The following is a 26,641-nucleotide window of genomic DNA, read 5'->3' as shown; positions in this document are numbered from 1 at the left end:
TGGTCTTTACTTTTCATATTTATTGCTTCCTTCTGGATATCTTGTAAGGCAGTTTTGGAGGTAACAAGTTCTCTCAGCATTTGCTTGTCTGAAAAGGATCTTATTTCTCCTTCATTTATGAAATTTGAATGTTGGCCTATCTAGCTAGGTTGGGAACGTTCTCATGGATGATATCCCGAAGTATGTTTTCCAAATTGATTCCATTCTTCCCATCTCTTTTAGGGACACTAATCAGTCATAGATTCAGTCTGTTTACATAAGCCCACATTTCTTGGAGGTTTTGTTTATGCCTTTTCATTCTTTTTTCTCTATTTTTGTCTGCTCCCATCTTGTCAGACAGGCAGTCTTCAAGCTCTGAGATTCTTTCCTCCGCTTGATCTATTATGCTATTAATACTTGTGATTGCATTATGAAATTCTTGTAGGGTGTTTTTCAGCTCTGTCAGGTTGGTTACATTCTTCTTTATACCAGCTATTTTGTCTGTCAACTCCTGCAATGTTTTATCAGCATTCTTGTGCTGAATCTTTCTCTCATCTTTGTATGCTTATCTACCTTCTATCTTTGAGGTTGCTGACTTTTGGATGATTTTTTTTTTCCCTTTAACAGTCTAGCTACTTTTCAGCAGGGCTGCTGTGGTATGCTGGGAGTCTTCTCTAGTCCCTGATCAACTCAGATTTTCCAGTACATAGAGGCATCACCGTGAAGGATGTGAATGAGCAAAGATGGCAGCCTGCCCCTTCCTCTGCCCCTTCCTGTTCTCAGTCTCCAGGCTCCTCACTCTGTCCAGATAGGAGGCAAGGTGGTCGTTCAGGCTTTGCATGGTCTCCTTCATTCTGGATGTCTCCCATTCCTGCCAGACCCCTGGCCATCCCCACAGCCAGGCCCCGGGATCCCATGCCACCCTGGAAGCCGGTGGAGTGGGACACGGAGATCCAGGAACCACAGCCCCCAGCACCTGCATAAACACTGACTGCACTGCTGACCATCTCATCTCAGGGAGGTACAGACTTGTTGCCAGCCTGAACGCACCTGTAGGAGGTGGCTGACGACTCCAGATCTGAGGTCTGACCCAGTCAGGAGAAATGGGATCAAAGGCCTATTTTAAAAAGTTGTCTGGGTCGTCAGCAAAGCCTGAGTCCTGTCCTCTTGCTCTCCTCCTGGGACAGCATGAGCTTCACCACTTCACCACTCACTCTACCTTCACCAAGTACTGGTCCCTGGGCTCTGTCCAGGTGCCCAGCTATGGCACCCGGCCGGTCAGCAGTGCAGCCAGTGTCTATGCAGGTGCTGGGGGCTGTGGTTCCTGGATCTCCGTGTCCCACTCCACTGGCTTCCAGGGTGGCATGGAATCCCGGGGCCTGGCTGTGGGGATGGCCAGGGGTCTGGCAGGAATGGGAGACATCCAGAATGAGAAGGAGACCATGCAAAGCTTGAATGACCACCTGGCCTCCTACCTGGACAGAGTGAGGAGCCTGGATACTGAGAACAGGAAGCTGGAGAACAAAATCGAGGAGCACCTGGGGAAGAAGGGACCCCAGGTTAGAGACTGGAGTCATTACTTTAAGACCATCGAGGACCTGAGGGCTCAGATCTTCGCAAATGCTGTGGACAATGCTGGCATCGTTCTGCAGATCAACAATGCCCGTCTTGCTGCTGATGACTTTAGAGTCAAGTATGAGACAGAGCTGGCCATGTGCCAGTCTGTGGAGAGTGACATCCATGGGCTCCACAAGGTCACTGATGACCAATGTCACTCGGCTGCAGCTGGAGACAGAGATTGAGGCTCTCAAAGCGGAGCTGCTCTTTATGAAGAAGAACCACGAAGAGGAAGTAAAAGGCCTACAAGCTCAGATTGCTAGCTCTGGGTTGACCCTGGAGGTAGATGTCCCCAAATCTCAGGACCCCATCAAGATCATGGCAGACATCCGGGTCCAATATGACGAGCTGGCTTGGAAGAACCGAGAGGAGCTTGACAAGTACTGGTCTCAGCAGACTGAGGAGAGACTACAGTGGTCACCACGCCGTCCACCGAGATTGGAGCTGCTGAGATGATGCTCATGGAGCTGAGAAATACAGTCCAGTCCTTGGAGATGGACCTGGACTCCATGAGAAATCTGAAGGCCAGCTTGGAGAACAGCCTGAGGGAGGTGGGGGCCCACTACACCCAGCAGATGGAGCTGCTCAACGGGATCCTGCTGCACCTGGAGTCAGAGCTGGCACAGACTCGGGCAGAGGGACAGTGCCAAGCCCAGGAGTAGGAGGCCCTGCTGAACATCAACGTCAAGCTGGAGGTTGAGATCACCACCTACCGTCGCCTGCTGGAAGATGGCGAGGACTTCAGTCTTGGTGATGCCCTGGACAGCAGCAACTCCATGGAAACCACCCAAAAGACCACTACCCGCCAGATACTGGATGGCAAAGTGGTGTCTGAGACCAATGACACCAAAGTTCTGAGACATTAAGCCAGCAGAAACAGCATACCCTTTGGGGAGCAGGAGGTCAATAAAATGTTGGAAGTCAAAAAAAGAAAGTAGTCTGACTACATTTTTGTAAAGCACCTATGCAGTGCTGGGGGTCCACTTCAGCCCCTGGTTGCCTTGGATACTTCAAAAGCTGTTAAACAATTCCCTAGGAATGAGGCTGAATCCAGGGGGCTGAGTAGCAAGAGTCTGTGGGCCCCACTTCCATGGTGCCTCACAGCATAAGACCCACTGGCCTGGAACTCCAGCCAGCCACTCCTAACTAATTGTTTTTTGTACTCATTAAACATCCCCACCTCCCCCTGCTCCCCACTACCCTTCCCAGCCCCCGGTAACCATCCTTTTACTCCCTATCTCTATGAGTTCAATCGTTTTGATTTTTAGATCCCAGAAATAAGTGAGAACATGTGATGTTTGTATTTCTGTGCTTGGTTTATTTTGCTTAATATAATGATCTCCAGTTCCATCCATGTTGTTGCAAGTGACTAGATCTCATTCATTTTTATGACTTAATAGCACTCTATTGTGTATGTGCACCACATTTTCTTTATCCATTCATCTGTTGATAGTCACTTAGGTTGCTTCCAAATCTTAGCTATTATGAACAGTGCTGCCACAAACAGAGGAATACAGTTATCTCTTCAATGCACTCATTTCCTTTCTTTTGTATATATACCCAGCAGTGGGATCGCTGGATTATATGGTAGCTCAATTTTTAGTTTTTTGAGGAACTTCCAAACTGTTCCCCATAGTGGTTGTATTAATTTAAATTCCCACCAATAGTGCACAAGGGTTTATTTTTCTACACATCTCCTTCAGCATTTGTTATTTCCTGTCTTTTGGATACAAGCCATTTTATGTCCAAATGTTATAATGATATCTCATTGTAGTTTTGATTTGCCTTTCTCTGATGATCAGTGATGTTGGGCACCTTTTCATATGCCTGTTTGCCATTTGTATGTGTTCTTTTGAGAAACATCTATTCAAATCTTTTGCCAGTTTTTTTTTATTAGATTGTTATTTATATTTTTTGGAAAACCACTTTGTGGCATTATCTATTGTTAATGTTCCTTGTATTAGCACTCACTTGATACATATTTTAAAAAATCATTTATTAACAGAGAAATGTTTCTTTTCCTTACATACAACTTTGCTTCCACTGATAAGAAAATAAGAATGATTAAGCTCATTATTTATATATATTCTGCCTTGTAAAGCAGAGAAATTGCTATGTGTTTAACAAACTACTTTCTTTTTCTTTTAGTCATAGAGAAATACTATTCTTTGCAGTCACCTTGCATCTACATGGGGCCATGTAACTAAGCCTGGCCAACAGAATATGAATGGATGTATGCCAGTTTTAAGCATGACCTCTAAATTATCTTGCAGACTTTAACATGCTTTCTCTATGCATGTGAACTGACTGAACACAGAGGATCTAGCAGAAGCATAGACAAAAGTCTGGCATATGGTCACATCACAGTGTGAAAGTGTTAACAGTGGCAAATCCATGCAGGTCTGCCACAACCTTAATTCTTGCCTCCTCAGAAGACGTAATTCAACCGAGGGATATAAGACAGAGTGAGAAACTGAGGCAAGCTTTAGAACAGGAGTGAAAATTTATTAAAAGGTTTTAGAGCAGGAACAAAAGGAAGTAAAGTACACCTAGAAGAGGGCCAAGCAAGTGACTTGAGAGATCAATTGCACTGTTTGTTGGCATACTTTCAGGGTCATGTGTCACTTCTCCCCTGATTATTTCCTTGGGGTGGGCAGTCTGCATGCGCAGTGGCCTGCCAGCACTTGGGAGGTGCCATACGTGCAGTGTGTCTACTGGAGTTATATGTATGCTCACTTGGGACATTCTTCTGTTACCAGTCAAATGCTCCTAGAAGGTCATATATAAGTTAAACTCAGCCATTTTGCCTCGTAGTGCGCATGCTTGAGCCCACTTACCCAACTCCTGAGATCTTATTAGGATGCTGCTGATCACTAGTTTCAGGTTTTTCTACCTATTGGGAGAGTCCCTTTTCCTGATGCTGGCTGTGACCAATTATTATTTTAGAGAAACAGTGTAACAATCACCTGACCATCACCTGATGCTTACCTGACATTCTCGATGAGGTTGTTGGGGAGAGACCCTCTCATGCCCTATTCATGCCTGACTAGCTACCTCCTGTAACAAAAGGAGCTGTGATCACTAAGTCACCACTTGAAGCAGAGCTGCCCAAGAGAGTCACCAAATCAGAAACATACTGTTGACAAAAAGAATCAAACTCTGTAAAATATTTGAAGACATTTATTCTGAGTCAAATATGAGTGACCAGTGGCCAGTGACACAGCCCTCAGGAGGTCCTCAAAACATGTGCCCACGGTGGTCAGGTTACAGCTTGGTTTTATATGTTTTAGGGAGACTTAAGACATCAGTCAATGTGTGTAACAATTTTGTTTCAGTCCAGAAAGGTAAGACAACTTGAAGCCCTCTCTTTGAAGGGAGGGCTTCCAGGTCACAGATGGAGTCAAAGGTTTTCTAATTGGCAATTGCTGAAATAGTTATTATCTAAAGACCTGGAATCAATAGAAAGAAATGTCTAGGTTAAGATAAGGGGTTGTGGAGGCCAAGGTTTTATCATGCAGATAAAGCCTCCTGGTAGCAGCTTCAGAGGTCTTATCAAACCTAAAAAGGTGCCAGACTCTAAGTTAATTCTCTCCTGGATCAAGGGAAAGGCCTAGAAAGGAATGGGGATTTTCTACAAAAAGTAGATTTTCCCCCATAAGAGATAGCTTTGCAGGGCCATTTCAAAATATGTCAAATAAATGTATTTTGGGGTAAAATACTTTGATTTCTTTCAGGGCCAGCCATCTGTCACGTGATGCTATATTAGAGAGTCAGGCTGGATTTTGGTGTCTTATTGCCTAATGTTAATGCTGTGCCTGAGTGCCAAAGGGAGGGGGGTATAATGAGACGTGTCTGACCCTCCTTCCTCCTTCCCTTCATGGCCTGAACTGGTTTATTTTGGAATGCCCTTGGCTGAGAGGGAGTGGGGAGGGCTTATAATTTTATTTTTGGTTTACAATACACATGAGATTTTCCATGAGAAAACACATCCCTACACCCACACCTACATACCACACCCACACTCCAGTTTATTGCCCAAATCTGTTACAGGAAAGGGGTCCTGATGCAGACCCCAAGAGAGGGTTCTTGGATGTCACACAAGAAAGAATTCAGGGTGAGTCCACAGTGCAAAGCAAAAGTGAGTTTATTAAGAAAGTAAAGTAAAAGAACAGCTATTCCATAGACATTGTAGGCCATTCCCAAAAGTAAGAGGAGGAATGCGTCCACCCTATGTACAATGCTGGTTTATATACAGGATAAAAGAATCGTGGGCAGATGTGCCCTGCTACAAGGGTTTGTGATAAAGGATTTATTTTCGTAATTACTGTATTTTGCGAGAATCAATATTGTTATCTTTAAAGCAAAATTAGTAATGCTTTTGTTCTTAAGATATCAAGATATTAGGACACTCCCAAGTCTGGGTTTGTTAGTAAATATTATCAATCTGTTCCCTTAACTGTAAACATCTAGAGGCTGAGAATACCTGACTTTCTGGGAATGCAGCTCAGCAAGCCCCATCCTCATTTTCCTAGCCCTCACTCAAAATGGAGTCACTGTGGTTCAATTGCCTCTGACAAATCCGTTGAGAGATTGTTTGTTATAGCACCTGGCATTATTAATTCTGATTGACACACATTTAAAAATGTACAGTGGTAGGATTCTATTGTCTAATTTTTGTTTTGTGTACTAAATTTCTTCTTTCTGCTTATTAATTTTAATTTTTATTGACCTTCTTATAATGTGCTGTTCTTGTATGCTTTTTCAAAATTTTCTAAGTATTATATATATAATTTATATGCAGGTAGAATATTAATTGATAGCAAGTAAGTTAAAAATCTCACCATATTTCAATTTTGTTTAATGAAACATAATCAGAGTACACAAATGCTTCATAATCATTATTGTCCCAACATTAAAATTTAAGTGTAAAGGGAAAAAAGATAAATACTAAATTAATTAAAATAATTTTTATTTATCATTTAAAAAGGAATTTAAAAGGAATTCTATTTAAAAAGGAATTCAGATGCATTATATATGTGGAACTTCTTTTTCACCTTTGAAGACTGAATTCATATTAGCATGTTTTAATATTTTAAGAAATATATCAATAAACTTTTTTCCAGTAATTTGTATTTCCTTTAAGGCAAACACAAACGTACAAAATAGGCATATTAGAAATTTACTTATTGGGTCACGTCATATTTTGAGGAAATGGGTGGATAATGTTGGTTAATGAAGGAAGAGGATTATGTATAATTACATTTTACATTTAGAATGTTTAATGCACTGTTCATTCAATTCCTCAAACACTCGTCACACCAACAGTACAAAGAAATAAACTTTAACCAAAAGCAAGTGATAAACTCTTGTACTTTGAACTCCTGTGACTTACAAAGAAAGAAAGTGGAATTATTCTAGAGATCTGTAAGACTGTCAAATAGTCCCTGTGAAAAGCAATGTCAAGTAATGGCATTATTATTTTAGAAAGAATGACAACTGAATTAAGCATGGTGACTTGTTAGGTAATAAAAACAAGCTAACATTAATAGAATCTGTGTCACTTCCCATTGTCAAGACAGGTCCTCACTGAGGAAGCTATGAATCAGAATTCCCTCATTAATGAACACACTGGTTTGTTTATTGTTAGAAATGTGAACATGGTTCTGACAGCATTCCTAAAAATGCACATGATGAAGATGCATTTATTATAGGTCCTGTTATGTGGAAGCAGATTCTGAGATGGAGTTTGGAGTACAGGATAATTATTAGGAATCAACACCTGTGGAAAGAATTGGGAGGAGATAGGATTGAATAGACAAGCTGATCTGTGATGCAGACCCAACAAAGTTTCAATCAAGTCCATGGGGAGAACTCTGGAGCATGTTAGATGGAAAGATATGCTCAAGTACCTTAGTGGGTGATTGAGGACGATGGTATGGTAAGTGGGGCCACCTTTGCTTCCCTCCCTGATTCCTGGACCCCTGCAATCTTCCTGTTGGAAATATACAAATGTACATAGCACATAGTACATGGCACAATACTAGTACAAAGTTCTTTGATTTAATGTCTGTATTGTATGTTGGAGGATGGCACCCCATTCTCAGAGAACATTGCTTCTGCGTTAAGCTGGTGCTTCAATTCAATAGTCCTTCAACAGAAAATTGAAATGGCCTGCAGCAGGCTATTGGACTCACTTCCACACTTTTCTCCTGTAAAGTGAATCCACTATTCTGAGGAATCCCATGCTGGTGGATCAAATGCGTCCTAATAGAAAGAGGTACTGACTGATGCCCTGAAGGGAGGTTGAACAAATATAATTCTAGCATATATGTCTATGTCTAGTGTTGTTGTTTTTTTTTTTTTTTAGATTGAGTATCTCTCTCTTCCAGGATGGGAGATATTCAGTGTAATCAACTTGTCACCAATTAGCCCATTGATCTCGTCAAGGAATAGTGCTGTGTAAGAGTTTCAGTGTAGGTTTCTCCTACTGGCAGATTGGACATTTGGTGGCAGAAGTAGGCAAAGGACCTATCTGAGTTCATTTGTGTGCTATAACAGAATACCAAAGACTGGATATTTATAAGCAATAGAAATTTATTTCTAATAGTTCTGGAGACTGGGAAGTTCTAGATCAGTGTGCTGTAAGGTTTGGTATCTGGTGAGGGTTTACTCCATGCTTCCAAGATAATGACTCATTGTTACATCCTCACATGGTGAAAGGCAGTGGGGCCAAAGGGCTGAATATATTGTGAAGTCTCTTTTATAAGGGCTTTAATCTTATCCATGAAGGAGGAGGCCTCATGAAGTAATCGCTTACTAAAGGCCTCACCACTTAATACTCCTGCATTGGGGATAACGTTTCAACATAAATTTTGGAGGGAACACAAACATTCAAATCATAGCAGCAGGCTCATAAACGCGAAGCTGTGCTGTTGGGCCCACGCATTTCCTACTGGAACTACTTTATTCACATGCCACTACTGGGATGGTAGGTTTGTGAGGCTACTGATACCAAGTAGATAGCAATTATTTTATTTCTGGCAGCAATATGAAGTATTCCATCTTTTAAATTTTTGTTTTGGAGTCTAATGTTAAAAATTGCTGTTAGCTTTTGTTAGTATTTTCCTGATCTTTTTCTTTCCATTTTGTTTGTTTCAAACTTCAAATATATTTCTGTTTTCTTTTGTGTGAGCCTCATAAGCAGTCATTTCTCAGTCTTTGTTTGACTAGACTTATTCATATTATTTATAAAATTTGATCACATTATTAATAAAATTTGATCACTTTCTTCTCATTGAAAAACTTCGTACATAGCACATAGTGCATGGCACAATATGCTTTTCACTGAAAAGAAAGTGATTAAATTTTATTTACTTCACTACCTACCAGAAGCTCAGAGGCACCTCCTATTACATATAGAAAAATGTAAGAATGACTGGTGATATAGTTTGGCTGTTTGTCCCTGCCCAATTCTCATGTTGAAATGCAATCCCGAGGGTTGAAGATAGGGCCTAGTGGAAGGTGTTTGAGTCATGGGGGTGATCCCTCATGCGTTGGTGCTGTCCTTGTGACAGTGAGTGAGTTTTCATGAGATCTGATTGTTTAAAAGTGTGGCACGTCCCCCCACCTCTGGCTTCCGCTCCTGCCATGTGATGTTCACCTTTCGTGATTATAAGCTTCCGGGCTCCCTCTCACCCAGAAGCAAATGCGGGCAATATGCTTCCTGTACAGGCTGAACAACCACAAGCCAATTAAACCTCTTTTCTTTATAAATTATCTGGTCTCAGGTATTTCTTTATAGCAATGCAAGATTAGACTAATACAACTATTATCTGTATCACTATTACTAATCAATATTGTGCTGCTAATCTTAGCCAAAGTAACAAGGTAAAAAAATGAGAGTTATGAATGTTGGAAAAGGGGAAATAAAGCCCTTGTTATTTTTGGTAAAATGATTATTTACTTATAAAATCCAAGAGAACTGATTGTATAGTAATTAGAACTTCTAAAACAGTCGAACAATGTGACTATTTTATATAACAGCGAACTTAATTAGAAATGCAATAGGAAAAAAATCTTATAAATACATACATACAAGCCTTAAAATATAGCAAAATTTTGAGATACAGAAAAAGACCTTCACAGAACATAAAATGTAAGACCATATTGCTAGTATCTTTAGTTGCAGAGACCTAATCTGCTCTAGCTTGTGACAAAAGAAAAACGTCAGCCAAATTAAATTTAAAGGCATTTTCTTGAGCAAAGAACGATTCATGACTCGGGCAGCCCTGAGAATCACAGCAGATTCACAGAGACTCTTGGGGTGCCTCGTGGTCAGAACAAATTTGTAGTCAATAAAGGTGAAGTGGCATACAGGAATTGGAAGTGAGGTACAGAAACAGTGACATTGGTTACAGCTCCACGTTTGCTTTATTTGAACACAGTTTGAACATTCAGCAATCTATGAGTGGTTGAAGTATGCTGCTGGGATTGGCCAACAGTCAGCTATTGTTACAACTGCATACTATTAAGTTAGGCTTTCAATTTTGTCTGACTATTAAGCTAGGTTACAGTTCATCCATAAGGGCTCAAATGTAGAAGTACAGAGTCCTTCTCAGGCCATATTTAGTTTGCTTTAACACTTGTTTAAGCAGGAGAGGATTTAGTGTGGAATACTAGTCATGTTCCCAGCTCTTTAGGTGGTTTGACAGGACCAACTCCAGGGTGAATATCCGGGAACAGTTTTGGGGGGGCATATAGAGATTGCGGTGACTGGCAGATTTATTGAAAAGGGAATAAGAATGGAAACATGTACCTGAAAGCAAGTCTTAAACAGTGTTATAGTTTACAAAGCACTTTTATATAAGAGAAATGAATGTAAGAGAAATACAGTAGTTCTCCCTTATTTGGGAGGAATGTCTAGGATTTCCATGCATGCCTGAAACTGTGGATAGTACTGAACCAGAAACCAATTGCTGCCAATTGCTGTTTATGTCTTCCACCCACAAATTTAATGTCCTTTCCATCTCAACTAAGCACTTACCATGCACTGTGGCTGTAACTTCTGCAGTTTGAAGGGCAACTGTGAAACTAGTGCAAATTTCTTTTTCCTTCTTCAGAATTTCATGGATAGAATATTTCTTATTAATATAGATCTTGGCAATCTCAGCACACCATTTTTTTTTCTTTCCATATTGAGTTGAGAACTTTCATCTCTTCACTTAATGGAAGTGGTTCCTTTTTGGCATATCCAAATTTCCAGCATCACTACTCTTGGGCTTGGGGCCATTATGAAGTAAAATAAGAGTTCCTTGAGCACAAGCACTATGATATCACAGTAGTTGATCTGATAAGCTAGCCAGCTACTAAGGGACTGACAGGCCAGGAGTGTAGATAGTGTAGATATGTCTGACAAAGGGATGAGTCAACGTTTGGGCTTGATGAAGCAGGACAGTGCAAGATTTCATCATGCTAGTCAGAACAGTGGGCAATTTAAAATGCATTTGTTCATTTCTGGAATTTTCCTTTCAATATTTTTGGACCTTGATTGACCACAGGTAACTGAAATTGTGAAAAGCAAAACCACACATAATGGGGATTTCTATAATTCTAAGATATTATTTTTTGAAGTGCACTTTCGATCAGGGTTGTTGGGCAAGAATGACCTATACGAAAATAGGAAGAGAGAGAGTGAGGTGGATGAGAGAGCACTGCTGCTTACCACCTGTTCAGGAAGTTATATATTCTGTGTATTTGTTGGGGTGAAATTGAGAGGGGTCTGTAGGGTAAGGAGCTGGCTTCTTAAGCTCAGGCTTCTGGTACTATAATGTTTTCCCATTATCCTAAAATATTGCTATGCAAACAACCCCTTAACTTCAGAGAAGCTTTCAAGTTTTAAATGCTAGTGGACAATATTGGGAGATGTTTACATCTCAGATTTATGTGATTCACAGGGAAATTACTGGGAAATTTCAGTATTTACTACTTTGAATGGCAAATATGCCTAAAACACACTAATTTGGTTAACTGCAACTAATGACAAAAATTAGAGTAGATTTTCAGTAAACTGTAAATTTAGGATATAGAGAAATGGGATGTTCATAATGAAATTTTCAGATTAAGTGAGGATATTGGTAGAAAACTTTATTCAAATAAAATAGTTATTCAATTTTTGGAGATATAGTATTATCCGCTTTAATTCTGGCTAAATCACTATATATGTTCTGTGATGTCTGAAAAAAAATTTGTATTTACGTTTTGATTTCTGCTTTTCTATGATTTAGATACAGACTAGTGTTAGCACAAAACTCCTCAGGAAACTCTCTATATATTTTTAGGTAATAATTCCTTTTCTAACAAAAGAAAGATCAAACAATGTAAATATTTTATGAATATCTCAAATAAATATGGAGAATATTTGATTTTGTGGTTTCTTCTGGATTCAAGACATTTTTATCTTTTAGTTTGATAAATACATTGAATCTCTGGTGAAATTCATTTTTTGAGTAACTCATGTAGTAAAACCAGATTGTGGAGCTGTCTTCCATGTTATTAACTATTTTTCAGTGACAATCTTTAATAACGTGATAGTCCATAAAATCTGGGCAAACAATCTCATATAGTTTTGTAAATTTGTGTAATTCACTGCACTGTGAGGAAAAAACAGTAAAAATGATTGATTTTTTAAAGAACACAAATAAACACATACAAATTTGGTAACTTCTAATATAAAAGTATAGAGAGTCTTATTTCCCAAGTATTTAATGATTCTGATTTAACAGGTAATACATTATTTTACTGGGCTTAAAGTGGTTTAAGTGAATTGGGTAGGGCATCAGAAAGGTGCAGTTGAAGCATATTGTTTTTCCAGGGTAATTAACAGTATCACATTTATATTTACCTTTTATTTCCATGAACATTTAATGTGGCAGACATGGACTGAGGGAGATGCTGTCATAGATCATCTTTTTTTGGAGACAGGGTTTCACTCTGTCACCCAGGCTAGAGTGAAGTGGCATGATCATGACTCACTGCAGCCTCTACTTCCTGGGTTCGAAGCAATCCCCCATCACAGCTTCCTGAGTAGCTGAGACTATAGATGTTTGCCACCATCACTGGCTAATTTTTATATTTTTTGTAGAGACAGAGTTTCTCCATGTTGCCTAGTGTTGTCTTAAACTCCCGAATTCAAAGATTCCTCCTGCCCCAGCCTCCCAAAGGTCTGGAATTATAGGTGTGATCCACCATGCCCAGCCAGATTGTCTTTTTTTTAATTCTCACAAAAAATCTTTTGAGATGGTTAACATATGATCATCTTCCTTTAAAAAAAAGTCTTTAGAGAGAATATCTTATTTTCCCAAAGTCACATTTCTATTCTTCGGGGCAGCATTAGAATGAAAACTCCAACATGTCTGAACCACAAACAGCCAATGCCTATTGCAATATGGATGCCACTTCGCGTATTTTGGGACCATCTAGGCCTACTGTTATTGCTACTTACTTCTCAGACACACCCAGTCTTCAGGGCTCTCCCTCCTCTGGCTGTAGCCCCTTGGGGACGTGCCTACTTCCCCTCCCTCAGGAAGACTGTCATCTTTTTTTTTTTTTTTTTTTTTTCCATAGTGTATTTTACTTTTTTGATTATTTATTTATTTATTTATTTATTTATTTATTATTATTATACTTTAAGTTGTAGGGTACATGTGCATAACGTGCAGGTTTGTTACATATGTATACTTGTGCCATGTTGCTGTGCTGCACCCATCAACTCATCATTTACATCAGGTATAACTCCCAATGCAATCCCTCCCCCCTCCCCCCTCCCCATGATAGGCCCCTGTGTGTGATGTTCCCCTTCCTGAGTCCAAGTGATCTCATTGTTCAGTTCCCACCTATGAGTGAGAACATGCGGTGTTTGGTTTTCTGTTCTTGTGATAGTTTGCTAAGAATGATGGTTTCCAGCTGCATCCATGTCCCTACAAAGGACGCAAACTCATCCTTTTTGATGGCTGCATAGTATTCCATGGTGTATATGTGCCACATTTTCTTAATCCAGTCTGTCATTGATGGACATTTGGGTTGATTCCAAGACTTTGCTATTGTGAATAGTGCTGCAATAAACATACGTGTGCATGTGTCTTTATAGCAGCATAATTTATAATCCTTTGGGTATATACCCAGTAATGGGATGGCTGGGTCATATGGTACATCTAGTTCTAGATCCTTGAGGAATCGCCATACTGTTTTCCATAATGGCTGAACTAGTTTACAATCCCACCAACAGTGTAAAAGTGTTCCTATTTCTCCACATCCTCTCCAGCACCTGTTGTTTCCTGACTTTTTAATGATTGCCATTCTAACTGGTGTGAGATGGTATCTCATTGTGGTTTTGATTTGCATTTCTCTGATGGCCAGTGATGATGAGCATTTTTTCATGTGTCTGTTGGCTGTATGAATGTCTTCTTTTGAGAAATGTCTGTTCATATCCTTTGCCCACTTTTTGATGGGGTTGTTTGTTTTTTTCTTGTAAATTTGTTTGAGTTCTTTGTAGGTTCTGGATATTAGCCCTTTGTCAGATGAGTAGATTGCAAAAATTTTCTCCCATTCTGTAGGTTGCCTGTTCACTCTGATGGTAGTTTCTTTTGCTGTGCAGAAGCTCTTTAATTTAATGAGATCCCATTTGTCAATTTTGGCTTTTGCTGCCGTTGCTTTTGGTGTTTTAGACATGAAGTCTTTGCCCATGCCTATGTCCTGAATGGTACTACCTAGGTTTTCTTCTAGGATTTTTATGGTATTAGGTCTAACATTTAAGTCTCTAATCCATCTTGAATTAATTTTCGTATAAGGAGTAAGGAACGGATCCAGTTTCAGCTTTCTATTTATGGCTAGCCAATTTTCCCAGCACCATTTATTAAATGGAAGACTGTCATCTTATTTTGGGGGGTTTTTCCCTCCCAAGACTTGACTGAAGAGTGGGGATACAGTTTTACCTTTCTTCCTTTCTTTTTTGTCCTAAACACAAAGCTTCTTTGTTTCTCTACATTTGCTGCCATATATACACATTATTTTTTTTATTTTCAAATACAGTGAAGAAAATATAGATGATAACAGAAAACCTGGATATAATAAAAACTTCCAGTTTTACACAGTCTCTCTAGATGAATAGTTTCTGATGTAATTTCTGATTCTTTTCTGAGAATGTATAGAGTGGATTTAAAAAATATAGTCACAGAGAGAAAGACAGAAACATCCATAAAAATGTGTCCACCCAACTTTTCTTGCAGGGAAAAAAGATGATTTGTAAAGAAAGTATAATATGCTGACTGGCAAGGAAAATGTATTTTCAGTCAGAAGGCTAATTATTATTAGTTGGTCATGAGAAGCTTGACTCTGCTTGGCTCAAGTATCTGTATATAACAATCCCTAAAGGGGTTCTCTGACTTGGAGATTGATGCACTCTATGGAATGACTTGCTGAACAGGCTATTCTTTCTTTTCTTTCGTGGGAACTGCCGCCAGTACCTACTTACTTATGATGAATTTTAAAGGCCATAGAGGGTATCTTTACACAAGTCTCTAGTTCCACTTTGCACAGTAGGTTAGTTCTTAATAATTCTGGGTGTTGCTTTTTTTTTTTTTTTTTTAAAGATGTAACGGGGTCTCATCTACATTAAGAAAGAACTTCTTGATTTAGGATCATTTTTTAAATTAACTTTTTGCTTAAAGCCAGTACTTAAATGCAATATGAAAGCACCATGACTTGCTTTGGAATCAAAACAAAACAGATCGATTGTTCTCCTCCAACACTGAAATATGGATGCTGTGAACTTCATTAAACATCAGCCCAGGAACAGCACAAAAAGGGCAATGCAATTTAATCTTCATCTTTCCCATAACTTGTTGGTATCTTCAAGTAATATTTGACAGATACCCATCATATTTCATGTTCTAAAATGACTATATTGTACCATTAGGGAGTATACTCCTAAAATATTAAAATATGTTTTCCCCACAAATTATAGGCAGAATGTTGATATCAGATCTCAGCAGTTCTTCTTTGCAGGTTAGTTAGCATTTGAGCCATGTATCAAGGTGGGCTCATGGGTCTGGGGTGCAGATATTTCCTAAACCTGATGATATGTCTATATGACAACAAAAAAGATGATCTTAATAAATGATAGCCTTAACGCAATCAGGACCTCTTTAAATTAATGCAGTTTTGAAATTACTGCTGATTTTTTGAAGTCAATGTAATTATATATCTGAATATGAATATTAAAAACTAATGGTTTAAAAACTTTAGCCTAAAGCCAGCAAAATAGTAAATATACTTCTTGGATAGTGGTCTGGAAAATTAATTATTAGTTGTATGCAAATAACTGTGGGTTTAATATAATATTTATTTTGCTGACTGCTTTTAGAAAAACAAAGCTAAATAAAACTCTAGAAAAAAAAAAGCTGTGGGATAGCATTAAAAATGTTAAATTTTGCTTTTGAAGCAGGATATTCAGTGGGATTCAATGTTCAATATTTAGGGTCAAAGCTGAAAAATCTGAGATATTAAGGACCCATAATTTACACTTCCTTCAGAGTTAGTAGTAAGTGACAGAACCAACCCTTCTGTATTATCCTATATGAAATGAAATGAATAGGTTACATGAAATGAATGCACTTATATGAAATGAATAGGTTAGAGTAGGTTAGAGAGATAGAAAGTGCCATACATGCAGTGATTGTGTTAGATATAGCCCTTACTCCTCTTTAGGGGAGAAATGGAGATTCTTTTCTTTCTAAAGCCAAACTGGGAGGAAGAGGGGCTCCAAGAGAGTCACTCATAAAGAATGGAGGTTCCTACCAGAAGGAGAAACTGGCTGGGATTGTGTTTCCTGTTTGAATGTCTGCTTAGCCAGTGTGCTAATCTGTCTCTTGGTCTATTTCAATGAATGAGAATACTATAAGAGATTGTTGGCAGAATGGAGAGAGACTGCACTCCCACCATCTGGTGTGGCAAAGATGAAGTCAGGCATATATCATAGAAGATAAGCAGACTTTGGCCACCCTACTTAGCTTCTTGCTGATCAGGGAAACCCCAGCAGGAAGAGGCAGTAGATGTATAGCCATGGGAGGGAGATGGGATTGCAGAATGAAGTTGACCTGGAGCTTAAGCTACTTCAGCAGAGAATTGTGCTATAAGGGAACTCTTCAAGGCTTTTCTAAGAACTCATACAACCCCCACAAGAGAGTCAGGATTTGGATGGCTTCCATGCATAAGGCATCAATGTCCAGCCAGAGAAGCAGAGAAATCTGTCACAGAGAGGGTTATAATAGCAGCCAGTTAAATAAAAAGGCACTTGTTTCTCTCCCTCTCCCTTTTCCCTACCCTCAACCCATTAAAGGAGCTAGGCTTTGAAGGGAAAGAGTGATGAAGGGAGAGAATAATACATACATACAGACTTGTCTCTGTCTCCTGCCCCATCATTACCTCTAGCAGTCAAAGTCTATCTTCATGTTTGGGGCTGATAAAGTTTAGATTGAGTTTGAGATTGCAACTTTACATTGGAATGGATTTTAATAACCAAAAGTTACTAGAAAGTTATGGAATCTACCAAATATAATATTAAGGAATGAGAAAAATATTTGACAAAGTATTATTAAAAACAGTGGTTGAAAAAATAAGTGATATTATGTTTAAATTCCAACTGTTGGAATTCACAGTAGTATTCATTTTTGAGAAAATATCTTTCATTGGTTTGGCAAATAGAGTGGAGAAATATCATGGGAGAAATGTGCATTGAGGGGCCACCTCTACTTCACTTCAGCTTCTGGAAAAAGCAAGTATTTCAAGACTGTAGGTATTTAGTTACCATCAAAGATGTGAAGGACATTTTTGTGGTTGTGGTTTATATGGGTTAGACTTCTATGTAAGAACATTTAAAAGAAAAGCTCACACAATATGAAAGCATCTGGATTTCTCTTCATCAAATAATAAGTAAGTTGTCAGTTATATGAGTACAAACATGAATCACTGTAAATCAATTTTTAAATTAAAAAATTTAATTTTTTTGAGTACATAGTAGGTATATATATTTATGGGATACATGAGATATTTTGGTACTAGCATGTAATGTGTAATAACATATAAAGGGCGGAGACAAAACATACACAAAAATCATCCTCATTTTAGAGTTTTAAAAAAATGCCCTAAATATAATGACAAATTTAATGTAACCAAAACACTATGTTATGAATGTAGTCATAAGACTGCATTGACTATAATGTAATAAAATTAGAAATAAATACTGAAAAGATATTTCAGAGGTGCAGTCTGGTTTCCAGTAGTGGTGCAGTAGTTTGTATTGAACTAATTATCCTAGTGATAATAATTACAAACTGCATACAAAATATTTTTAAAAATCTTTGAAGTTACTGGAAATCAATCAAAAGCAGATAACACTGGAGGAGAATTGTTTAATCAAAGATCAGCACCACCATGGTTGAGATCAATGTTTATATGACTTTTCCACTGAGAGCATTTTCAAGACAAATGGCACAGAGTATATAGAATTTGATCAGAAGGTCGCAGTTTTACTAGCCGGAAGAGGCAGAGGATGGGGGCTACCAGATTGGCTAGAAATTGGTAGCAGAATCCAATAACTGGAAGCCAAAGAGGGAAATCATTAAAATCTATACAAATTCCCTACTCTCCTCAACTATTTGGCTTACTTTTCATCTGCACATATGCAGAAGTCTTGCCATATTAGTGCAAGAAGAAAACAACAGCTGAATATTTGAAAAGAATGAGCAGATATTTTGAGAGAGACAGGGTTTGGAGTTCCAGTCCTATCAGATTGTAGAATCTTGGTAAATACTTCAGGATTTTCACTGAAACCCAAGAAGGACTATACTTTAAAAAATAACTGTATCCCAGACATAAGGGATTTACATTTGGACTAAGGCAAAACTTTTCTATTCATAATTTAATTGCTTGCTAAAACAAAACTAACACTTTTCAGAGGAAGATAATACAATGAAAGACCTGTACCATTTATAATCAGTAATGGCTGGTTACAATCTAGAATAACTGGACAAATGAAGAAACAACAAATGTGATCTATTGTTAAGAGAAAAATTGGTCACTAGAAACAGACCTATAAACATAGATGTTAGTAGAATAAGCAGAGTGACTTTAAAATGTCCAACAGGATAAATACATAAAAGAATAAATTTAAAAGATGGGTATAATGTGTGAAGAGATAGGGAATTTGAGAATTTGCAAACTGTAAACAAACAAAAAGCAATAGAAGTCCTAGAAGAAAAAAGTATCGTATCTAAAACTTAAAAAATGTTTTTCAGATGGCCTTAACAGTAGATTGGAAGCAGCAGCAAAATTTTTGACTAAACTTGAGAAACACCTACATTGAAGCATAAAGACAAAAAAAGAATTGAGCCTTAGTGCTTCTGGAGCATTTTCAAGCAGCCTAGAATAGATGTAATTAGAGGCTCAGAAGAGAAGAGAATGAGGCTGAAAATTTATGTTTTCTATTTTTTTAAGTTTGATTAAAAAACTGCAGTAACCTGTAAATCCTGGAAGCTCAAAAAAATCCCAAGAAGAATAAATACAAAGAAAATCACATCTGTGAGCATCAGAGTCAAACTGTTGAATAAAAAAGATGATGAAAATGTTCTGTCTTTGATTGATGTGGGATTTCACAGGAACATATGTGTGTCAAAACTTATAAAACAGTACATTTTCATCTATCAATTTTACTCTTTGTATATCCCAATTTAAAAAAAGGAGGCTCATGGAATTTACGTTTAACTCAGCCAAGTTTATACTGCCAGAAACGGTGGAACCAGAATTTGTATATTTTTGTGTATGTTTTTTGTGTATGTTTTGTCTCTGTACTGTATACATCCACATGGCTAAATCAATTTAGTCAAACTAAGTTAAATAATTTTTTTTTCTTCAGGACCTCTGGGAATCTTTCTTTTGAGACTGAGTCTCATTCTGTCACCCATGCTGGAGTGCAGTGGTGTGATCTCAGCTCACTGCAACTTCTGCCTCCCGGGTTCAAGTGATTCTCCTGCCTCAGCCTCCCAAGAGGCTGGGATTACAGGCACGTGCCACCACAGCCGGCTAATTTTTGTATTTTTAGTAGAGACGGGGTTTCGCCATGTTGGCCAGGCTGGTCTCGAACTCCTGACCTCAAGTGATCCACCCCGCTTGGTCTCCCAAATGCTGGGATTACAGGCTTGAGCCACATACCCCAGCCAGGGAATCTTTAGTATGTTAATTTGGACTCAGAATCTTTAGAGGGATAAACAGAAACATTTCTCAAGCTTAATTTGCCACAATGTCCTCTGCGTGGAACATTTTGAGGGAATAATATTTCATATTCAGAGGAACATGCTTTCAAACATGCCCACTTGGTAATAAAACTTTCTAGGAATCTTTTCTATTCTAGAAAGAATAAAAGAAAGTGTGTAGCTGAGTGTGGTGGTTCATGCCTGTAATTTCATGACTTTGGGAGATGGAGGCAAGAGGATCGCTTGAGCCCAGGAGTTCAAAACCAGCCTGAGCAATAAAGCGAGACCCTGTCTCTACGGAAAAATTAATAATAATTAGCTAGGCATGGTGGTATGTACCTGTTGCCCAGCTACTCAGGAGGCTGAGGTGGGAGGATCAGAGGATTACTTGAGCCCAGGAGATCGAGGCTGCAGTGAGCCATGATTGTGTCACTGCACTCCAGCCTTTGTGACAGAGAAAGACTCCATCCCAAAAAACAAAACAAAAAAGAGTGTGTAATTTGTTAATTGAGGCCAAAAATGTGGAAGACATATTTTTATTCATAGATACTTAAGGGTATCTTTGTAGAAATGAAAACATAAATGCAATATAGCTTTAGTTCTTCTCTTGGCAAACATTTGAAATGTCCAGTACATAATGAAGACATATTTGGCCATTGCTTTGAAATTTTCTAATGAGATTTTATGAGTATATTCTACTTAAAAAATGAATTCCATTTTAGAAAGTGATTATGTTAAGAGCATTTGATTGCACTGACAAATGTGACAAATTCCAAGAATAACAGGTTATTAGGAATATAATAAAGCCTCTGAAATAACTAAAAAGGGGTATCAGATTTTTCCTCCTCTAATCGACTCTAATCAAATGTTAGAGTTGATTAAGGTAAATGTGATGTGGCTGTTTCTGCCTCATTGTATAGTACATGTATTTTCACAGGGTCAACTGACACAGGCTATATAAATACAGTTTTCAAAACTAGAGGAAGAGAATATCAAATAACCTTCATTTTATTTTATGTTCCCCCAACAGCAGACCTGGAAACAAGGTTGATAGTGCAAGTTTGAATGCCGATTCTAGGAAACACTTGTAAGGGAGTGAGACACTGAAGGGAAGAAAAGCAACAGGGTGCTTGTCAGCCTGGTCAGGCTGCTCTAATAGACTACCATAACTTGAGTTGGGTTTTTTTTTTTTTTTTTTTTTTTTTTTTTTTTTTTTTGAGACAGAGTTTCGCTCTGTCGCCCAGGCTGGAGTGTGATGCGACCTCGGCTCACTGCAAGTTCCGCCTCCCCGGTTCACGCCATTCTCCTGCCTCAGCCTCCCCAGTAGATGGGATTACAGACGCCCGCCACCACGCCCGGCTAACTTTTTGTGTTTTTAGTAGAGACAGGGTTTCACTGTGTTAGCCAGGATGGTCTCGATCTCCTGACCTCGTGATTCTCCCGCCTCAACCTCCCAAAGTGCTGGGCTTACAGACGTGAGCCACCGCGCCCGGCCCTCTGGGTTGCTTTTAATCGATAGAAATTTAGTTTTCACAGTTCCACAGGCTGAGAAGTCTAAGAAAAGGCAGCAGTAAATTCAGTGCTTGGTGACGGCTGGCTTATGGGTTCATGAAGAACTGTCTTTTTGCCTGTCCTCATGTGGCTGAAGGGGATAGCTAGCTCTCTGGGGTCTCTTTTATGAAAGTACTAATCCTTATCATGGGGGCTTCACCTTCATGACTTAATTCCCTCTTAAAGGTTCCACCTCCTAATCCTAACTGTGGGTTGGGAGTCAACATATGAATTCTGGGGAGACGCAGTCAGATAATAGTGTATTATTAAACCAGTTACCACTTGTTCTGTCCTGCCAGAAAACTCTGGGGGATAGTGTAGAATACCTCAGACTTATCCTAGCTGAGGGAAAAGTTAACCGGGATGTTTATGTACCAACTCCTATCAGTCACCGGTTGAGAATTGCTCCCATGGGAGTATTAATTCTAAAGCATTTCTGGTCTGACATCTGCACAGTGCACGCAGGCTCTAACCAATAAAGCCCTCAGCCTTTGGAAGCAGCAGAATGGCCAGTGTCAAGGTGTAAGGGTGAGATGTCTTCTATAGTTTCAGTTTAGCTCTTAGATAATTTTTTACCTAAAATAGATATTAATCGTGAGCCAATTTTCCTAAGTAGATTTTTTTCTCACTTCAAAAGTAAATTATCAACTAATAAGCTGTGGTCTTCCATACAATATATGTGGCTTAATCTACCCATGGTATATATTGACAATTGTATCAAATTAGTTTACCAAGTTGCCAAGAATCAGATCACTTAGTGGAGTTCCTTGGGTTGGAGTAGACTACTTTTTTCTCTCTAGGGAAATCCAAAATTCCATTTCATAAGAGTTGGAGCTATCCATTGCATAAAGTGATTTCCTTCTGGGTTATAAATTATGATCACATAATAAAATGAGTACATAGATTCCTTGGAATTAGACTCTCTATTTTTATAACATAGAGAAAATCCAAAAATATCCAGGTAGGTTTCTACAGAAGATACATCAAAGATGCTAAATTAATACATTTTCAGTATAATCCTAGAAATGGAACAAACCAGTATAGAATATAGCAAGTTCTTAAAAAAAAAAAAAAACAAAAAAACAAACAAAAAAAAACCAAAGAGTTTAATTTTCCACAGGAAAAAAATAGCAGACAAATTTTCAGTAGCATAAAATGAGAAAAAATTTTACCCAGATATAAAAGTTCAAGCTGTGATGAAGAGAAATGATCTTGCCCATATAGTAAGTCATAATTTCCAAATATGGCTTATAATCACCACGTTGTATGGTATGTCTGAAGTACTTCTGCCATGAAAGTAACACCTACTCTGAAAGAATTTATCCATGATAAAATTTATGTAAAAAAATTTAACCTAATGTCCTAATAAAGTTGTGGGGAAAGATGCCAGGAATGAACTAATCAATGTTAAGTATAAGGGGGTAAAACTGATAAAATGAAAATGAGTCTCACAATTTTATGAATTTGTCATTTTTATTCTTATGAAATTGTAGGAATTAATGAATGGTGAAATAACATGTGTAGTAAAATGGTTTTCTGTTTCTTGCCAGGATATAGATAAGATTATAGAGCTAATAATGCTGATTCAGAAACCAGCAGCGACACTTTAACCTTTCAGCCTTCTCTGTTGAGTGAATATAAAGATATCTATTAGGATACTTGAATCTATTTAAATCTCTTAATCAAGAAGACTATCTATGCCCAAAGTACATAAAATCAAAATGTTTATTGAGATTTATGGAATCAATCCATGGGAGTTAGATAAAAGTCACTATGACTCTCCTTAAAAGAGAGTTCTTAGATGTATTAGTTAAATATTCAGGGATTTTAATTGGATGTGTCTTTGAGATAGTGTTATAACTTCTTGACATAAAGAAGACCAGTAGAGAAAACTTTGAAAAATTTAAAATTTACAAATATATGCCTATCGCCAAGAATGAGGCCCAGTATTTTAGAACCTACAATGAAGACGTTCTTTCATAATTTTTACATTTCTGATGGCTGCCTTAATTCATCAAGGTCTTTCTTACAAGCAGAGATATTTTCCCTTGTCTTGAGATATTATACCATTCACATATTTGTTATGTTTAATATACCTCCTTCTAAAATGTATTTGAGGTTTCCTTTCCCTATATATAATAGTGTGTGTGTATATATATTAACAAAAATCTTCCAGTATTTCTATCTTACTTCTCCCTTCAGTAAATCCTCCATCAGGTAAACTTGAAAAAGTTGTGTACATGTGTTATCTCTCTTTTTCATGGCAAATTCACTCCTTGATTCACTCTAATGTGGTTATTTTGCTAACAATTCTACCTCAAACAACTCTTGCTCTATTTATCTCTAAGTCACAAAACCCAATGTATAATTTATGTCTTCAACCTATTTGACTACTCAGCAGCATTCTACATTACTGGGCATTCTCCATCTCAGCAAATGCTTCTTTGGCTGCCATGACACTACACTCTTGGTTTCCTTTCAGAAAATTCCTTTTCATACTTCTTTGTCAAATTATTCACTGTTGGATTTTAAATGTTGTACAGTCATATGTTGCTTAAGGATGGAGACATATTCTAAGAAATACATCTTTAGGTGATTTTGTCATTGTTCAAACATCATAGCGTGTACTTACACAAACCTAGATGTTCTCATTGTGTGTTCTTGGTATCTTTGTTGAAAATCAATTGACTGTAAGTGCATGGATTTATTTCTGGAATCTCTATTCTGTTCCTTGGGTTTATGTGGCTGTGTTTATGCCAGTACCATGCTGTTTTGATTAGTATAGCTTTGTAGTGTATTTTGAAGTCAGGCAGTGTGATGCCTCCAGTTTCAGTCTTTTTGCTCAAGATTGCTTTGGCTTTTCGAGGTCTTTTGTGGTTCCTTATGAATTTTAGGATTTCTAGAAATGTCTTTGAAAAATGTCATTGAACTTTTGATAGGGATTGCATTGAATCTGTAGATCACTTTGGGTAGCATGGACATTGTAATTCTTAACAATCCTTGAGAACAGAATATTTCTGTTCAGGTCTTTCACCTCCTCGGTTAAGTTTATTTCTAAGTATTTTATTACTTTGGTAGCTAATATAAATGAGGCTGGATTGATTGAATCAAATCAATCAGAAATACTAAGTTTACAAAGCTAGGTGTTCGGAAATACTACTAATATGTTTATGTTTATTTTGTATTTTGCAGCTTTACTGAATTTGCTTATTAGTTCTAGCAGTTTTTTTGGTGGAGTCTTTAGATTTTTTAAAAAAAATATATAAGATCATGTTTTCTGCAAACAGGAATGATTTAAGTTCTCTCTTTTCAATTTGAATGGCTTTTATTTTTTTCTCTTGACTAATGCTCTTGCTAGAACTTTTAGTACTATGTTGAATAGAAATCATAAGAGTGGGCATCCTTGTCGTGTTCCTCATCTTGGAGAAAAAGCTTTCAGCTTTTTACAATTGAGCATGATGTTAGTAGTGAGCCTGTCATATATGATTTTTATTGTTTTGAGGTACATTTCCTTCCTTCCTTCCTTCCTTCCTTCCTTCCTTCCTTCCTTCCTTCCTTCCTTCCTTCCTTCCTTCCTTCCTTCTCTCTCTCTCTCTCTCTCTCTCTCTCTCTCTTTCTTTCTCTCTCTCTCTCTCTCTCTCTCTTTCTTTTCTTTTCTTTTCTTTTTTGAGATAGGTCTCGATTGGGTGCCCAGGCTGGAGTGCAGTGGTATAATCTTTGCTCACTGCAACGTCTGCCTCCCAGGTTCAGGCGATTCTCCTGCTTCAGCCTCCGGAGTAGCTGGGATTACAGGTGTGCGCCACCATGCCCAGCTAATTTTTGTATTTTTAGTAGAGACAGGGTTTTGCCATGTTGGCCAGGCTGGTTTCGAACTCCTGACCTCAGGTGATCTGCCCACCTCAGCCTCCCAAAGTGCTGGGATTACAGATGTGAGCCACTGTGCCCAGCCGTGTCGAAGTACATTTATTTTATACCTAATTTGTTGAAACTTTCAGCGAAATGGATGTTGAATTTTGTCAAATGCTTTTCCTGCATCTATTGAGATGATCATATGATTTTAGTAATTCATTATATTGATGTGGTATATCACATTTATTGATTTTCATTTTTTGAACGTCCTTGGATCCCATAGATAAATTCCTGTTGGTCATGGTGAATGATCCCTTTAACATGCTGTGGAATGTATTTATTAGAATTTTGTTGAGGAGTTTGAATTTTTACAGGGATACTGGCCTGTAATTGTGTTTTCTTGTAGTGTCTTTGTCTGGCTTTGGTATCAGGATAACGCTGGCCTCTTAAATTGCATTTTGAAGTATTCTTTTTTGTCCATCTTTTTTTTAGAGAAATTGAGAAGGATAGGTATTTGTTCTTAAATGTTTGGTAAAAGCAGTGAAGCCATGAGGCTCTAGGCTTTTCTTTGATGGCAAACTTTTCATTACTGGTTTAATCTCTTTACTCATTATTCATCTGTTCAGATTTTCTATTTCTTTATTATTCAGTCTTGGTAGGTTTTATGTGTCTAGGAATTTATTCATTTCTTCTAGGCTATACAATTTGTTGATGTATGATTATTCATAGTCATCACATTACTGACTGCCTGATACTGCTTGTAGTGCTTTTTAAAACTATGCAATCATACTTAAGAAAATACATCATTCTTTACCTTCAGGGACTTAACAAGTCAAATGAGATCAACACAAGTAGATAGAAAAAAAACCCTAATACCTTTATAATGTGCAGGAGAAAGACAAAGACTAGACTTGTTTGCAATAACTTTAGTTAACATATGCATGGTTATAAACTTGTTATAACATGCTGAAATCAGGATCTAGGAAAGTAGAGAGAAGCCCAAACGTCTTTTTTTTTTTTTTTTTTTTTTCTGGCTTTGACTCATGTATTCAGATAATTACTGTGAAACCTCTTTTCATTCCATAAACAGCAGGTGGCATACTTTCTTTTCTGATCTTTTTCTTCAGCGTAGCTGTTCTTGTCATCCGTTGAATTCTCCAGTGCTGTTGCTCTTTGTTTCCTGCACGTGTGTAATACACAACTCTGGAAATCCTTAAATAGTTTGGGCGCATAAAGGGTGAAATATAACCATAAGTTTTTGAAATATGTGAGACATTAAAATATAAATATTACATTTAAAATTCAGATAGACAAAACCAAAGTGGATTTTCTGCTTAATT

The 26,641-nt window shown here is 37.9% G+C and overlaps 1 pseudogene across 1 annotated transcript; it reads left to right on the top strand.

Moving 5' to 3' along the window:
- The first annotated feature begins 1,001 nt into the window (after positions 1–1,001).
- On the top strand, positions 1,002–2,802 carry LOC106992661 (keratin, type I cytoskeletal 18 pseudogene; annotated as a pseudogene). The gene has a single exon (XR_013402076.1). The product of XR_013402076.1 is annotated as a keratin, type I cytoskeletal 18 pseudogene (transcript).
- Positions 2,803–26,641: the final 23,839 nt, after the last annotated feature.

This window comes from Macaca mulatta, chromosome 12 (genome assembly GCF_049350105.2).
Source record: "Macaca mulatta isolate MMU2019108-1 chromosome 12, T2T-MMU8v2.0, whole genome shotgun sequence".
Classification (NCBI taxonomy): Eukaryota; Metazoa; Chordata; class Mammalia; order Primates; family Cercopithecidae; genus Macaca; species Macaca mulatta.
This window is presented reverse-complemented; position numbering and strand designations above follow the sequence as displayed.